The sequence below is a fragment of the Anomaloglossus baeobatrachus genome, chromosome 1, assembly GCF_048569485.1.
Source record: "Anomaloglossus baeobatrachus isolate aAnoBae1 chromosome 1, aAnoBae1.hap1, whole genome shotgun sequence".
NCBI lineage: Eukaryota > Metazoa > Chordata > Amphibia > Anura > Aromobatidae > Anomaloglossus > Anomaloglossus baeobatrachus.
Window position 1 is genome coordinate 15,343,176 of NC_134353.1, and position 14,849 is coordinate 15,358,024.

The window sequence follows — 14,849 nt, forward strand, 5'->3', positions numbered from 1 at the left end:
TAGCTTCTAGCAGCTGAAGAAATCACAGAACCAGCTATCGAGTCAGTGATAGTGCATTTCTTGGTTAGGTAAGAGTCGTTCCTGCTTTAAACCAATAAAAAAAAATCCTCTTATTAGTGGTGCATACGGTCTGTTACTACAGTGCAGGGCTGCCACTAGGAATTTCAGGGCCCCATACTGGCAAAATTTTCGGGGCCCCTTGGGACTCCGCCCAGGCTCCACCCCAGCTCCGCCCCCACCCATCAAACCTCCTACAGTCTCACTGCCACTCTTGGCAAAACATGTAATATATATATATATATATATATATATATATATATATATATATATACACACACACACATATATGTGCCTCTGGTATATATGACCCCTTCCCAGGCCACTCATGGTGTATATATCTTGCTCCTGGTATAGATATCACATCCTGGGTGCCTCCTGGTGTGTGTATACGTATATATATATATATATATATATATATATATATATTGCAATTATTATTATTTATCCCCCTCCTGGGCACATGTGGGTATATATGTTCCCAGGCTGGTTTCTGACTTCTCCTGGTGAATATGTCCTCCTCCCAGTACATATGTCCCATCCTGGGGGCCTCCTGACATATTTCTCTGCTGCACAAAAAAACCAAAAACATTTTGATCACCCTCCCCGACTCCTCCATCGCATGGCGTCTTCTCTGAACAGTGAGCCGTGATGCATTTCAGCACCCTCCCGTGCATCTAGACCAGGGGTGGGGAACCTTTTTTCTGCTGGGAGCCATTTAGAAATTTCTACCACCCTTCAGGGGCCACAAAAATACCCTAATATATTTGGTTAATTGATTAATTAACCCTTACTGTGGTGGCTGGAGCTGCTTCTCTTTGGTGCGGCTGTGGTGTTCAGTGATATTGGTCATGTGGTGTCTCACAACTGCTATTCCAAGTTTGTCTCGGTCTGGAGCACAGTCAACAGATTGGTAAATCATATACATCAGGTAGGAGACGCTCAAGGCACACACATCACAGGAGGGGCTGAGCACATATGTATATATCACAGGAGGGTCTGGGGACATATACACACATCACAGCAGGAGGGCCTGGGGCATATATATACATCAAAGGAGGGGCTGGGGCTCGGACAGTACTGCTAGGCACAGACAGCACTGGCGGTGGCACGGACAACACTAGAGGGGCACCAACAGGACTGGAGGACATGAACAGGACTGAATGATCACAGACAGCACACTGGAGGGAGGCAAAAAGCACTGCGAGCGTGGCACACAGCACTGTGAGGGTGGCAGGAGGCTCACAGCAGTGAGGCAGGAGGCAGGAGGCTCACAGCAGAGAGGCAGGAGGCTCACCTTTGTCGACTCCTCCAAGTGGTAGTTTGTCCAATAAAGGTACCTTTTGGTTTTTAGACTTACAGAAACAGCTATCGTGGGAAACTATTAACACAAGTTTAACAACCCGGCATAAGTTCCACTGCCTGTAGAAAAGGTCACGTTACAGTATTCACCTTCAAATAATCAAACTCAAAAAATGGGAAAAGAGGCGGTAAGGGCCGTGCACGAGGTGGTAGTAACAGTGGTGGTCGCCCAAGCAGTGTGACCGAGCCAAAGAAAAAGGTCCCTGCTGTATCTACCTCTGCCTTCCTAACCCAATTTTCTTGTCCCCATGGGAAAGCACTCTTGCGCCCTGAACAGTGCGAACAGGTAATGAGTTAGCTAGCAGAAAATGCCTCCAGTTACTTGTCGAGTAGCAAATCCCAAGGGTCCACACAGACTGACTTGAGCAGCCCAGAGGCTGGGCCATTGAATCCTCAGCCTGGTCCTCCTTCCTCACAACATCAGTATTTTAAGGAAACATATGACCCCAAAGCAGGTTACTCTGAGGAACTGTTAACGGGACTCTTTGACCTTTCTTGCCACTCACCGCGCAACACCACCAATGCAGGTGAGGCTGTGATGTGCAGTGATGCCCAGATCTTTGAGCACCCAAGGACAGAAGAAAGCCATGTTGTTGGCCGTGACATGCTGGGCAATCAGGTGGAAGTGTTGGAGGATGATGAGACACAGTTGTCCTCAGGTCAGACTGAAACCTTCATTACCGAAGATGTTCACCTTCAGGAATTTAAAGACGACCTGGTCGATTATGAGGTGACTGATCCAACATGGACAGGTGGCATGGATTGCGAGAGCAGCGGTGCAGAGGAGCATGTGCCCATAGTCCGCAAAAGGCTGTAAGAGATAGGGTTTCGACCACTGGCAGAGGTCAACCAACTGTGCACATGACACCACCACCTGTGCCATATCAGAGTCCAAGGGTCCATGCACCACCTAATGCCATCTCAGAGTCCAAGGGTCCGTGAGCCACCTGTGCCATCTCAGAGTCCAAGGGTCTGTGCTGCGATTGTGTGGGAGTTTTTTTCCAAGAGCCTTTCAGACCAAATGGTTGCCATTTGTCAAATCTGTCAGCTTAGCATAGCCAGAAATACTTTCTGCTTGGGCACCTCAAGCATGAGAATGCATATGTTAGCCAGGAACACCACTAGATGGTTGAAAGCTCTAGGTGAAAAACACGATTTCCAGACTCAAATCACTGCCACTTCCCCTGGGCTGCCTGCTTCCCAAACTGCTGTGCAAGAAGGTGGCTCTGATGCCTCCTTCTCCCAACCTGATGTTGGCCAAACTCAATCATCAATGATCACATCCGCTTCGGTGTCCCAACATTCCGTTCAGTTGTCCATACAACAGACCTTCAAAAAGAAGTGAAAATACCCTTTGTTTCACACCCAAGGGCAGAAACCATAACTGCACACATTGTACGATTGAAAGCTCTTGAGATGTTGCCATATCGGCTTGTGGGAACAGAGGCTTTTCGCGACCTTTTGTAGGTGTTAGAACATTGGTACTCTGTGCCTAGCCGCCACTATTTTTCTCGTTGTGCTATCCCCACGCTCCACAATTACGTGTCCATAAACATCAAACGTGCTCTCACCAATGCCATAACAGGGAAGGTCCACTTAACCACAGACATGTGGACAAGCGGAATTTGACAGGGACACTACTTCTCACTGACGGCACACTGGGGGAACCTGGTGGTGGCTGGTACAGAGTCTGAGCCAGAAAAATCCCATATAATTCCCACACCCAGAACAGCGGGCCCCACTTCAATCACAGTTTCAGTAGCCTCCTACACAGCAACAACTCCCTCCCCATCCTACTCTTCATCTGGCTCCGGTGCATCCTCCTCAACATCCGCTGGTGTCCAACCATCGACATCATTGCCCAGCTGGGATCTCTGCAGCACTGCCTCGGCTAAGCGGCAACACGCTCTACTGAAGCTCATCTGTATCGGTGACAAATCGCACATGGCACCTGAGCTTTTGAAAGCAATAACTGAGCACACAGATGAGTGGCTTGCCCCTTTGGACCTCCGTCCAGGGATGGTAGTGTGCAATAAAGGTCGTAATCTGGTGGCGAATTTAAAGCTTGGAAAACTTGTACACGTTCCTTGTATGGCCCAAATTGTAAATTTAGTAGTTCAGTGCTTTCTCAAAAAATACCCTCGTTGTGCTATCCACGCGCTCCACAATCATGTGTCCATAAACATCAAACAGGCTCTCACCAATGTCATAACAGGGAAGGTCCACTTAACCACAGACATGTGGACAAGCGGAATTGGACAGGAACACTACATCTCACTGATGGCACACTGGGTGACCCTGGTGGTGGCTGGTACAGAGTCTGAGCCGGAAACATCCCATATAATTACCACACCCAGAATAGCGGGCCCCACTTCAATCACAGTTTCAGTAGCCTCCTACACAGCAACAACTCCCTCCTCATCCTACTCTTCATCTGGCTCCTGTGCATCCTCCTCACCATCCGCTGGCGTCCAACTGTCGACATCATTGCCCAGCTGGGATCTCTGCAGCACTGCCTCGGCTAAGCGGCAACACGCTCTACTGAAGCTTATCTGTATCAGTGACAAATCACACACGGCACCTGAGCTTTTGAAAGCAATAACTGAGCACACAGATGAGTGGCTTGCCCCTTTGGACCTCCGTCCAGGGATGGTAGTGTGCGATAATGGTCGTAATCTGGTGGCGACTTTAAAGCTTGGAAAGCTTGTACACGTTCCTTGTATGGCTAAAATTGTAAATTTTTAGTTCAGTGCTTTCTCAAAAAATACCCTGGGATACCAGACCTACTTACCAAGGTACGATGTATTAGCGCCCATTTCCGTAAGTAATCTCCCTCTTTTGCTGGCCTAGCAGTGCTGCAGCAGCGCTTACACTTGCCTCATCACAGACTAATATGTAACCTCCCTACGAGATGGAATTCAACCTATCATATGTTGGCCAGGATCGATGAGCAGCAGAGGGCAGTATCCCAATTCCAGCTGGAACATGTCCATCAGACGCAGCTGCCAGACATAAGTACTGCAGAGTGGGTGTGGATTGCAGACATTTTTCAGGTCCTAGAGAATTTTGATTTCTGTACCAACATTGTGAGCAGTGATGATGCAATTATCAGCATTACCATTCCACTGATTTGTTTATTGAACCGCTCTCTGGATGGTCTGACTGACCAAAGTGTTAATGCACCCGAGGTGTGTGTGGATTTAGACTTCACAATGGTTGCTAGTAATCCACACAACCTCGGCCAACAGGCTCAGGCCACCTTTGGTCAGCATCATGAGGATGAGGAGTTTGATGAAGAACAGGAATGCTTTGAAGTTGGTAACCAAGGGATTGACAACCCAAGCTTCAGGGCTGTCCAGCATGGATGGCCTGAGGAGGAGGAGGAGGAGAGGAAGACTGAGGAGGAGAGGAGGTTTAATGAGACAGAAAGTATTCTTAACAGTGACACACAAAGGTTTCCAGTTCGGAGTCTGGGACACATGGCACAGTTCATGTCACACTGCCTTTCTCATGACTGTCGGCTAGTCCACATTTTGGCAGACAACAAATATTGGTTATGTACCTTCCTTCACCCACGCTACAAAGACAAATTTGCTTCGCTACTTGTCAAGGCAAATAAGGATTGTACTACGGAAAAATTCAAGAGGGCTGTAGTGGAGCAGTTGATGAAACGATTACCTTCAGATAATGCTGGCATCAGAGGTAGCGTGTCATCCCACACAACAGGATTACAAGAGAGGGCAACGCATAGTAGGAGCAACACAGGGTGGGGGCTAATGTGCCAAAACTGGTCCATTTTTCCACAAACCGTCAACTTAGAATCAGATACCAGTTGGGGGAACTATGACAAGGAGGGAACACTTAAGTAAAATGGAGAGGGACTACAGTCCCTGACAAAAGTTCTGTCGCTTATCCACGTTATGTAAATAAAAGCTTATAACCTGACTTTAAATTCATCCATTGGTTTTATAAATTACTCTTTTGAAAGCTGAAACCCTCCCAAATTTGGTTTAGGTTATGAAAATAAAGTTGCTGCAAAGCTGAAATATTGATCATTTAATGAACACAGGAAGGTTAGTTTTGGCAAGACCAAAGTTTTGTCGCCTTGTCATATAATGCACCCAATCCTAGTTTACATCCTCACCTGTGCTCACTAAATGATCAGTTAATTAGTGGGTGTGTATAAAAAGAAACCCAGCATCCCAGACCTTAACTTGAACTGCAACTTGACCTCTGACAACATGCCAAAAATCCACCTTGCAACCAAAGCCTTGATTATCAAGAGGCTGAAGACGAGATCCACTGCAGAGGTGGCTGGCACCTTTAATGTGTCTCAGCATCAAGTACAAAGAGTAACAAAAAGATTTGAAGAAACTGGAGATGTTTATGACAAGCCCAGGTCAGGCAGACCTTGCAAGACAACTGCTCAGGAGGAACGTTTTGTTGGTTAAAAAAATCCAAAGCCAGCCTCTCTTCCACTGCAGCAGAGCTCCAAAAGGCCTGGTCACCTAAAATCCCTGTGTCAACTAGAACAGTTTGTAGGAATCTGTCTCGAAATGGCCTCCATGGTCAAATCAGTGCCCAGAAGCCAGCACTAAATAAATGGCAATTAAAAAAACATGTGGCATTTGCCAAGTCCCACAGCCTGCTAAACAGATGGATGCTGGAAAAGTGGCAGAAGGTGGATTTCTCTGATGAATCTTCAGTTGAATTACACCACAGCCGCCGCAAATACTGCAGGAGACCTACTGGAGCCCTTATGGATCTAGAAAACAGTTAAGTTTGGTGGTGGAAAGATCATGGTCTGTGGTTACATTCAGTATGGGGGTGTGCGAAACATTTGCAAGGTGGAAGGCAAAATCAATAGCCTAAAATATCAAGAAGTATTAGCTACCTCTTACATACCCAATCATAAAAGGGGTCAAATTTTGCAGCAGGATGGTGCTCCATCTCATACATCCATCTCTACAACAAAGTTCCTCCTGGCAAAGAAGATCATGGTTCTCAAGGACTGGCCAGCCCAGTCACCAGACATGAACATCATTGAGCATGTTTGGGGTAGGATGAAAGAGGAAGCTTGGAAGACAAAACCAAAATATCTAGATGAACTCTGGGAGGCATGTAAGACTGCATTCTTTGCTATTCCCGAGGACTTCATCAATAAATTGTATGAATCATTGTTGAACTGCATGGATGCCGTCCTTCAAGCTCATGGAAGTCACACAAAATATTAGTTATGGCTCTAATAGCACCACAACTTCATTCACCAATGTTATGTGTGGAGCCCAGCCGCAGCCATCGCCTCAGGGACTTCACTCCACCCGCAGGGACGCCACAGGGGCTTCACTGGTATATGGCAGCAGGTATGTGGATTTGTGTGTAACGTGACGCCACTCACGGTTTGTGGTCACCACTGCTATTTTAGCAAACTTCTGGGGGTGATGGGATCAGCAGCTAGTTGTTGTGGCCTCCCATGAGTGAGGCAGGCCCCCAGGGACTCGGGTGGGTGGAAAAACAGGTCCCAGAATAACTCAGTCACAGTCCAAGATGTCTTTCAACTTGTTTACTCACTTTTTAGATGTTTTCAGTGAGGTGACCCGGGCGATGCTGAGATACACCAGGTGAAATCAGGTATCCTTCAGGCTGGTATAAGGGTAGCTGTTAACTCGCCTTCCTAGTGTGGCGCCCCTGACCTGGTCAGGCGCCACAGAGTATTGCACCCATGCGGGAGCAATGCTTCCAGGTAATCTCCAAAGGCCAGGATGAGGTGCACACACAAACATATAGTGACCAGGCCTCCCACATCACCAGAGGGGACCCTTGGGTAGCCAGAAGGGGTTAACTTTCAATTCCCAGCTAGGGGTGTGTTCAGGGGCTGGTTGCTAGGAAGCAGGGCAGAGAGAGAGAGGAAGTGAGGAGTCGAGAGGAAGAAGTTGAAGTGTATGCAGGGGGAGCAGAGAAGCTCCCGTGCAGACAGGTCCTGAGGAGTGCTGTAGCTGAAAGCGGAGGAGAACGGAGTACTGTGGGTCGGCCTGAAGAGCATCCAGAGAAAGAGGGGTGGCTGAGTACGGAGATCCCGGTATCCGAGCACACAAGGGGAACTAGGTCCCCAGTACAGGCAGCAGATCATCCAGAGCTGCTTAACCTACAGGTGGAGGGGGTACTTCATGCCCTCACCACGACTACACAGAGCTTGAGCCACGCAGCAATCACCAGGCCCATAAGGGGACAGGGCCAGAAGCCATCCCACCAAGGCCACGCTGCCGGCAGACGAGCCAGAGAGAGGGGAGCAGGGTGGTAACAGCTTCCCTGGAGGGGTCCTACCACGCTTCAAGCAAAGGATCCTCCTAAAACAGAAAGAGTGCAAGGAAGGCGAGTGGACAGCTACCCTCAGAACGGCCTCCTGGAATTCCTGGTTCCACCTGGTTATCACAGTGTCGCCCGGGCATCTCACCGTGACCTCCAAACAGTGAGTAAACACGTTAAAAGACTTCTTGGACTGTGTTTGAGTCATTCTGCGACCTGTGGTCCCACACACATACACCGGGGCCTGGGGCTTGCCTCACTCTCAGGGGGCTAATATACTGACTGCACCCACCATCAGCCCCAGGCATCCCTTAATCTGCAGTGGCGGTCCCCGCTGACCGCAATACTGAGAGTGGCGTCACGACAATCCTAAAAGAAGGTTCCCTACCTGTGACCAGACTGTACCAGCTACGTGGAGTCCCTGAAGGTATGCACCGATACAACACCTGTGGGGCTTCACATCTTCTGGCGTCACGAACAGGATAAGGACTAGACCTGTTCAGACAGGTGACCGTGTGCCTCAGAGGTCCGACCGCAAAAATTGAACCGCCGCCATATTGCCATCTTCAAAAGCGCGCGCTGCAGCCCGCGCGAGGGAGAAGAGCACCGCCCACGAAGAGGTGTGGCCGCCCCAGAATCCCCACAATTCAGAGAGCGTTCTGACCCAGGAAGTGGAAAGGGAGCGCGCAGATTTCTGAAGAAAAATGGACGCTGCAGGAGGTAATGCCCCTGGTCAGGGCGACGCAGCCCAAGCGATGCCAGCCCCTGTCGCGCTGGACGCCGCAGCACCTGGTGCCGGTGCCGCGGTCGCAGCTGCGCCGGCCGAGGTCGCCCCCATAATGCCAGTGTCCTTGTTGTATGCCCCAGGGGCGCAATGGCTGCCTCAATACGCCGGTAAAATAGACACGCTGACCGGGTTTAAGAAAAAGATCAACACCCTGCTAGACATGCACGCGATGACTGGTAAACAGAGGGCCGCTGTGGTGCTGGGACAATTGACTGAAGCAGCAGAATTGGAGGCTGAGTCCTGGACCAATGATGACCGGAGCTCTGTTGAGACCATCTTTGCCAAACTAGCAGCTGCTTTTGAACACCGCACCGAGGGAGAGCTGAGAACGGACTTCTATCACTGCCGTCAGAAGCCCCAAGATAGTATAAGAGACTATGCCCTCAGGCTGCAGGCTGCACTACGGGCTCTCAAGCTGGTGGACCCTGTCAGTGATCAGGAAGGAAACCGGATGATGAAGGAACAATTCTTGCGGGGCCTGCGCTCTCCTGAGGATGGGAAGCAGATGAAGCTGTGGTCCCTAGAACACCCCGACGTGGACTTTGCCATTCTGAAAGACCGGGCAGTGAAAGCACTCCAACCCCCTGTGGACACAGACCCTGCCAGTTCCACGGCTGCAGGAGCAGAATCCTCCACGCAGGCCCTGATGACTGCAAAAGGACTCAACGCGCCAGCAGAGACCATAAGTACGCTATCCTCCCAAGTGCAGCAGCTCACTAAGGACGTCGCACAAATCCTGAAAGCAATGCAGTTGCCCTCAGAGACCAAAGTCCCTCATCAGATCCTGCTAGCCGACAACCCAGAGGACGTCCCTTGGATGCGGAGGAGAAGAGGTCCCCCAACTCGAGGCAGGAGCAGTGATCGCTATGACTCATCTGGACAACCCATCTGTCGTCGTTGCCAGAAGGCAGGTCACTATGCAAGGGCCTGTCCTTTAAACGAGTCAAACCTGGGGCCGAGGGCCAGTCCTCAGGATTAAGAAGATCAGGCCCAAGTCGCTGCTGTGATCAGTACGTGGGTGGACGTCCTGTCCTGTCCATCGTCTTGGACGGGATCCCTACCCCGGCATTATTGGACACCGGCTCTCAGGTCACCACGATCCCGCATGTCCTTTATCGGAGGTTTTGGTCGGACGGCGATCTCCGACCACCGGACCCCTCCCTCACCATCTATGCTGCCAACGGACAACCTATAGACCAGATCGGGGTCAAAGAGGTAACCATAAAGGTGGGAAGGCAGGAAATGAAGGGACAAGGACTGATTGTTGTGGACACTGATGTTAGAGAAAGGAACCCGCAAATGATTTTAGGCACTAATGTCATAGAAAATTGCCTAGGGGAAGTGTTGTTGTTGCTTCACCAGATTGTTGAAGGTGCTGACGGCAGGTCGCAAAGAGCCTTGCAAAAGGAGATCCGAATCATTCTGAGGAAGCAACAGGTAAAACAGACTGGCGGTGAGATTGGTAGTGTACGGGTGATGGATGCTAACCCCATTGTGATACCCCCACGGAGTGAAATGATGATGTGGTGTAGAGCAGCGGTAGGTCTCAGAGGACAAGATTACCAGGCTGTACTAGAGCCCACTCATTCAGACCACTGGCCCACGATTCTGACAGCCAGGGGGGTAGTTGATGTACACAAGGGACGAGTGCCTGTACGAGTGTTGAACTGTGGGGAGGAGGAAGCCAGACTACCAAGGTACGCTACCATAGCCAAACTGTTTACATGCTCAGATGACGCCATAACACCTGTAGGTCCCCTGACACAAGCTGACTCAAAAGAGGGCGAGACCTCCCAAAAGCAGTTAGAGGACTGGTGCCAGAAACTACACGTGGGGACTGACTCTACACCCGACTACCAGAAACATGGGGTTTACAGGGTCGTGCAGGAATACGAGCAGGTCTTTAGTAAGAACCCACTAGACTTTGGTAGGATCAAAGGGGTGCAACATCACATACCCACAGGCAGTCATCCTCCCATTAAGGAAAGACATAGGCCTATTCCACCAGCCCATTACCAGCGCACAAAGGACATGCTGAAGGACATGAAGGAGGCAGGCGTCATAAGGGACAGTTGCAGCCCCTGGGCAGCTCCCCTGGTCCTGGTAAGAAAGAAGGATGGCACGATGAGGATGTGTGTGGATTACAGACGGATAAATCAGATAACACACAAGGATGCCTACCCTTTGCCAAGGATAGAGGAATCCCTCGCTGCCTTGAAAGCCTCTAACTACTTTTCTACCCTAGATCTTACTAGTGGCTACTGGCAAGTATCTGTAGCAGAAGAAGATCGGGAGAAGACGGCCTTCACCACCCCAATGGGCCTCTGTGAGTTCAACAGCATGCCATTTGGACTCTGCAATGCCCCCGGGACCTTCCAGAGGCTTATGGAATGCTGCCTAGGGCACCTCAACTTTGAAACCGTCCTGCTCTACCTGGATGATGTCATCGTGTACTCCAAGACCTATGAGGACCACCTGAAACACCTGGCTGAAGTCTTTGAAGCACTATCCCGATATGGAATGAAGCTGAAACCATCCAAGTGCCATCTACTGAAGCCAAGGGTCCAGTACCTAGGTCACGTGGTCAGTGCAGAAGGAGTAGCACCGGACCCAGAGAAGGTCACAGTCATCCAGGAATGGCCCACACCTACTACCGTCCGGGAGGTACGTCAGTTCCTTGGCTTGGTAGGCTACTACAGAAGGTTCATCAAGGGCTACACGAAAATGGCAGCGCCTTTGCAAGAGCTCCTGGTAGGCCACCCAAAGAAGAAAGGAAAGATCACCGGCCCGCCATTTCACTGGGGAGAAGCAGAAGAACACTCCTTCAGACAAATGAAAGGGGCCTTGACGGGTGAAGAGATCCTAGCCTATCCTGACTACGGTCTGCCATTTGTACTGTACACAGATGCCAGTAATGTGGGACTAGGAGCAGTGCTTTCACAGGTGCAGGGAGGCAAAGAGCGTGTGATTGCTTACGCCAGCAGGAAGCTCAGGCCTACTGAAAGAAACCCGGAGAATTATAGCTCATTCAAGCTAGAGTTCCTGGCCATGGTATGGGCTATCACAGAGCGGTTCAAGCACTACTTGGCAGCCACCAAATTCACTGTCTTCACGGACAACAACCCCCTGACCCACTTGGATACTGCTAAATTGGGTGCCATGGAGCAGCGTTGGGTAGCCCGACTGGCGAATTATGACTTTACTGTCAAGTATCGAGCTGGCCGCAAGAACGGCAACGCAGATGCTCTGTCCAGGATGCCTCACCTAGCAGACGAGGGTGAAGATGAAGATGATCTGGAAGAGATTGAGCTGCCAGCGTTCCATCGCCATGGAGCAAAACAGTGTCGGCAGTCGCGTGCCAACCGCCAAGAGGTGACCCTGAACCCACTACCTCATTACAACTGGAAGGAGACCCAGGAAAATGATCCAGCGGTGGGCTTGGTAAAGAAACTGATCAGCCAGCCTGGCGCCAGCCTTGACAAAGGAGCCCCACCTGAGGCACAGTACCTATGGAAGGAGAGGGGTCGATTATTCATCTATCAAGACAAACTTTACAGGAGCATCATTGACCCGAGGACGCATGAGAAGGTGTGGCAAGTGATTGTACCACAGAAGGATACGAGGATGGTGCTAGAAGCCTATCACAATGGTGCAGGCCACTTTGGTTGGAAGAAACTGGAGGCCCTACTTAAAGTAAGATTCTACTGGGTGGGCATGAGATCTGCCCTAGAGAAGTGGTGTCGAAACTGCGGGCCTTGCAATCTTAGAAGAAAAGACCAGCACCGCCAGAGAGCACCACTCCAGCCCATCCAAACTAAACGGCCCCTGGAGATCGTGGCCCTGGACCATGTAAAGTTGGCACCCAGCAGACAAGGCTACAACTACGCTCTCACTATGGTTGACCACTACTCCAGATTCCTGGTGGTAGTACCAGTCAAGGACTTGACAGGTCAAACTGCAGCCAAAGCTTTCCAGACACACTTCTGTCGACCACATGGCTATCCAGATCAAGTGCTCACTGACCAAGGACCAGCCTTTGAAGCTGAAGTGTTTAAGGAGTTTTGTAACCTATACGGCTGCCAGAAGATTCGTACTACGCCTTACCATCCTCAGACCAATGGCATGTGTGAGAAGATGAACCACATCATTCTCGATCTTCTGAAGACGCTCCCACTAGAAGAACGAAGTCAGTGGCCGGAAAAGCTGCCCGATCTAGTGGACATGTATAACAACATCCCTGTGAGTTCCACGAACTGCACACCGGCATACCTGATGAGGGCCAGACCAGGGAGATTGCCAGTAGATCTGGAAATGGGAGTTGAGACCCCTGAAGACCATCAACAAGGTGCTGATTGGGATTCCAACCGCCAAGCCCAATACAAGAAAGTACAAGAGTGTGTGGAGCGAAGCCTGACTCAGCAGCGTGAGAAACAAGAAAAGGCCTACAATCGAAAAGCACCTGCTGTTCCTTTGATGCCAGGAGATATAGTTCTCAAGGGAAAGAGAAGGCGTCATAAACTTGACAATCACTGGGAAGAAGAACCCTATACTGTGTTACCATCAACGCTTAGCAATGAAAAGACATGCCTTATCAGCAAAGATGGAGGAAAAACAACAGCTGTCGTTTCTAGAGATCGCCTAAAGAAATGTCCTGAACAACTAAGAATCCCTGAAGAAATTCCCAACCCTGTGCCAGTTCAAGAACCAAAAGAAAGGATGATCCATACTGCGCTTGGAGATTTTCCAGCAAGTTGGCCTCAATACAATGGAGCAGTTGTTATTCCAGTCATTACATTCACTCAATCTAGAGAAGTAGGAGACCTAGAAGCACCTGTTCAGAACCTAGAAGTGCCAAATGTAGCTGAAGCAGAAGACCATGCATTGGTATCAATACCCAGTACACCCATTATTCACATTGAGACACATACATCGGGTGGGAGGACACAACCTCAGACAGATGACAGTATAGTACTGCGTAGATCAACCCGCAGCAACTTTGGTCAGCTCCCATTACGCTATAGAGAAAGTACAGTTTAGTTCAAAGTGACTGTATGAAATGTAATGTTTAACCTGTTTACAGTTAGGTAACGTTTAAGCGAAATGTGCCCACAAGGACTATTGTGAGACCTTCTTAAAATGTTAGACCACTGGTTATGAACTGGCTTTAACCACAAACTTTTGCATTGTAAAAAGTTACCTCCTTGGTATCAACCACAGAGTCTGCCTGTTGAGGGGCATGGCTCTGCACCAACAAGGGGGCACGCCTGTTTATGGGGCCTGCCCTCCAACACTCGGAAGCGGGTACGCCTGTTTATGGGGCCTACCTTACACCACTCCCCTCAGGAGAGGAAGATTGGAGGAAAGGTCTGGGGAATGTGATGGCCCAGACCTGGTTACCAAAAGGACCGGTGACCTACCTCCTGAAGGTTTTTGGGTGGGTTTCGGACATGTGGGTGGTTGGTGGTGGAATGGTACCTGGCATGTTTAAATGTAAATAATTGCCCCTGTGTGGGAAAAGTTTGTAATTACCTTTTTTTCTTTCTCTTGTCTTTGCAGCCCGAGGACGTGCTGATGATAACTAAGGGGGAATGTGGCGCCCCTGACCTGGTCAGGCGCCACAGAGTATTGCACCCATGCGGGAGCAATGCTTCCAGGTAATCTCCAAAGGCCAGGATGAGGTGCACACACAAACATATAGTGACCAGGCCTCCCACATCACCAGAGGGGACCCTTGGGTAGCCAGAAGGGGTTAACTTTCAATTCCCAGCTAGGGGTGTGTTCAGGGGCTGGTTGCTAGGAAGCAGGGCAGAGAGAGAGAGGAAGTGAGGAGTCGAGAGGAAGAAGTTGAAGTGTATGCAGGGGGAGCAGAGAAGCTCCCGTGCAGACAGGTCCTGAGGAGTGCTGTAGCTGAAAGCGGAGGAGAACGGAGTACTGTGGGTCGGCCTGAAGAGCATCCAGAGAAAGAGGGGTGGCTGAGTACGGAGATCCCGGTATCCGAGCACACAAGGGGAACTAGGTCCCCAGTACAGGCAGCAGATCATCCAGAGCTGCTTAACCTACAGGTGGAGGGGGTACTTCATGCCCTCACCACGACTACACAGAGCTTGAGCCACGCAGCAATCACCAGGCCCATAAGGGGACAGGGCCAGAAGCCATCCCACCAAGGCCACGCTGCCGGCAGACGAGCCAGAGAGAGGGGAGCAGGGTGGTAACAGCTTCCCTGGAGGGGTCCTACCACGCTTCAAGCAAAGGATCCTCCTAAAACAGAAAGAGTGCAAGGAAGGCGAGTGGACAGCTACCCTCAGAACGGCCTCCTGGAATTCCTGGTTCCACCTGG

At 50.2% G+C, this 14,849-nt stretch overlaps 1 protein-coding gene across 1 annotated transcript in view; it reads left to right on the plus strand.

Annotated features, from left to right (window-relative positions):
* LOC142303953 (uncharacterized) overlaps positions 1-14,849 on the plus strand; it is a 291,806-nt gene that overhangs the window by 55,862 nt on the left and 221,095 nt on the right. The window lies entirely within an intron of this gene.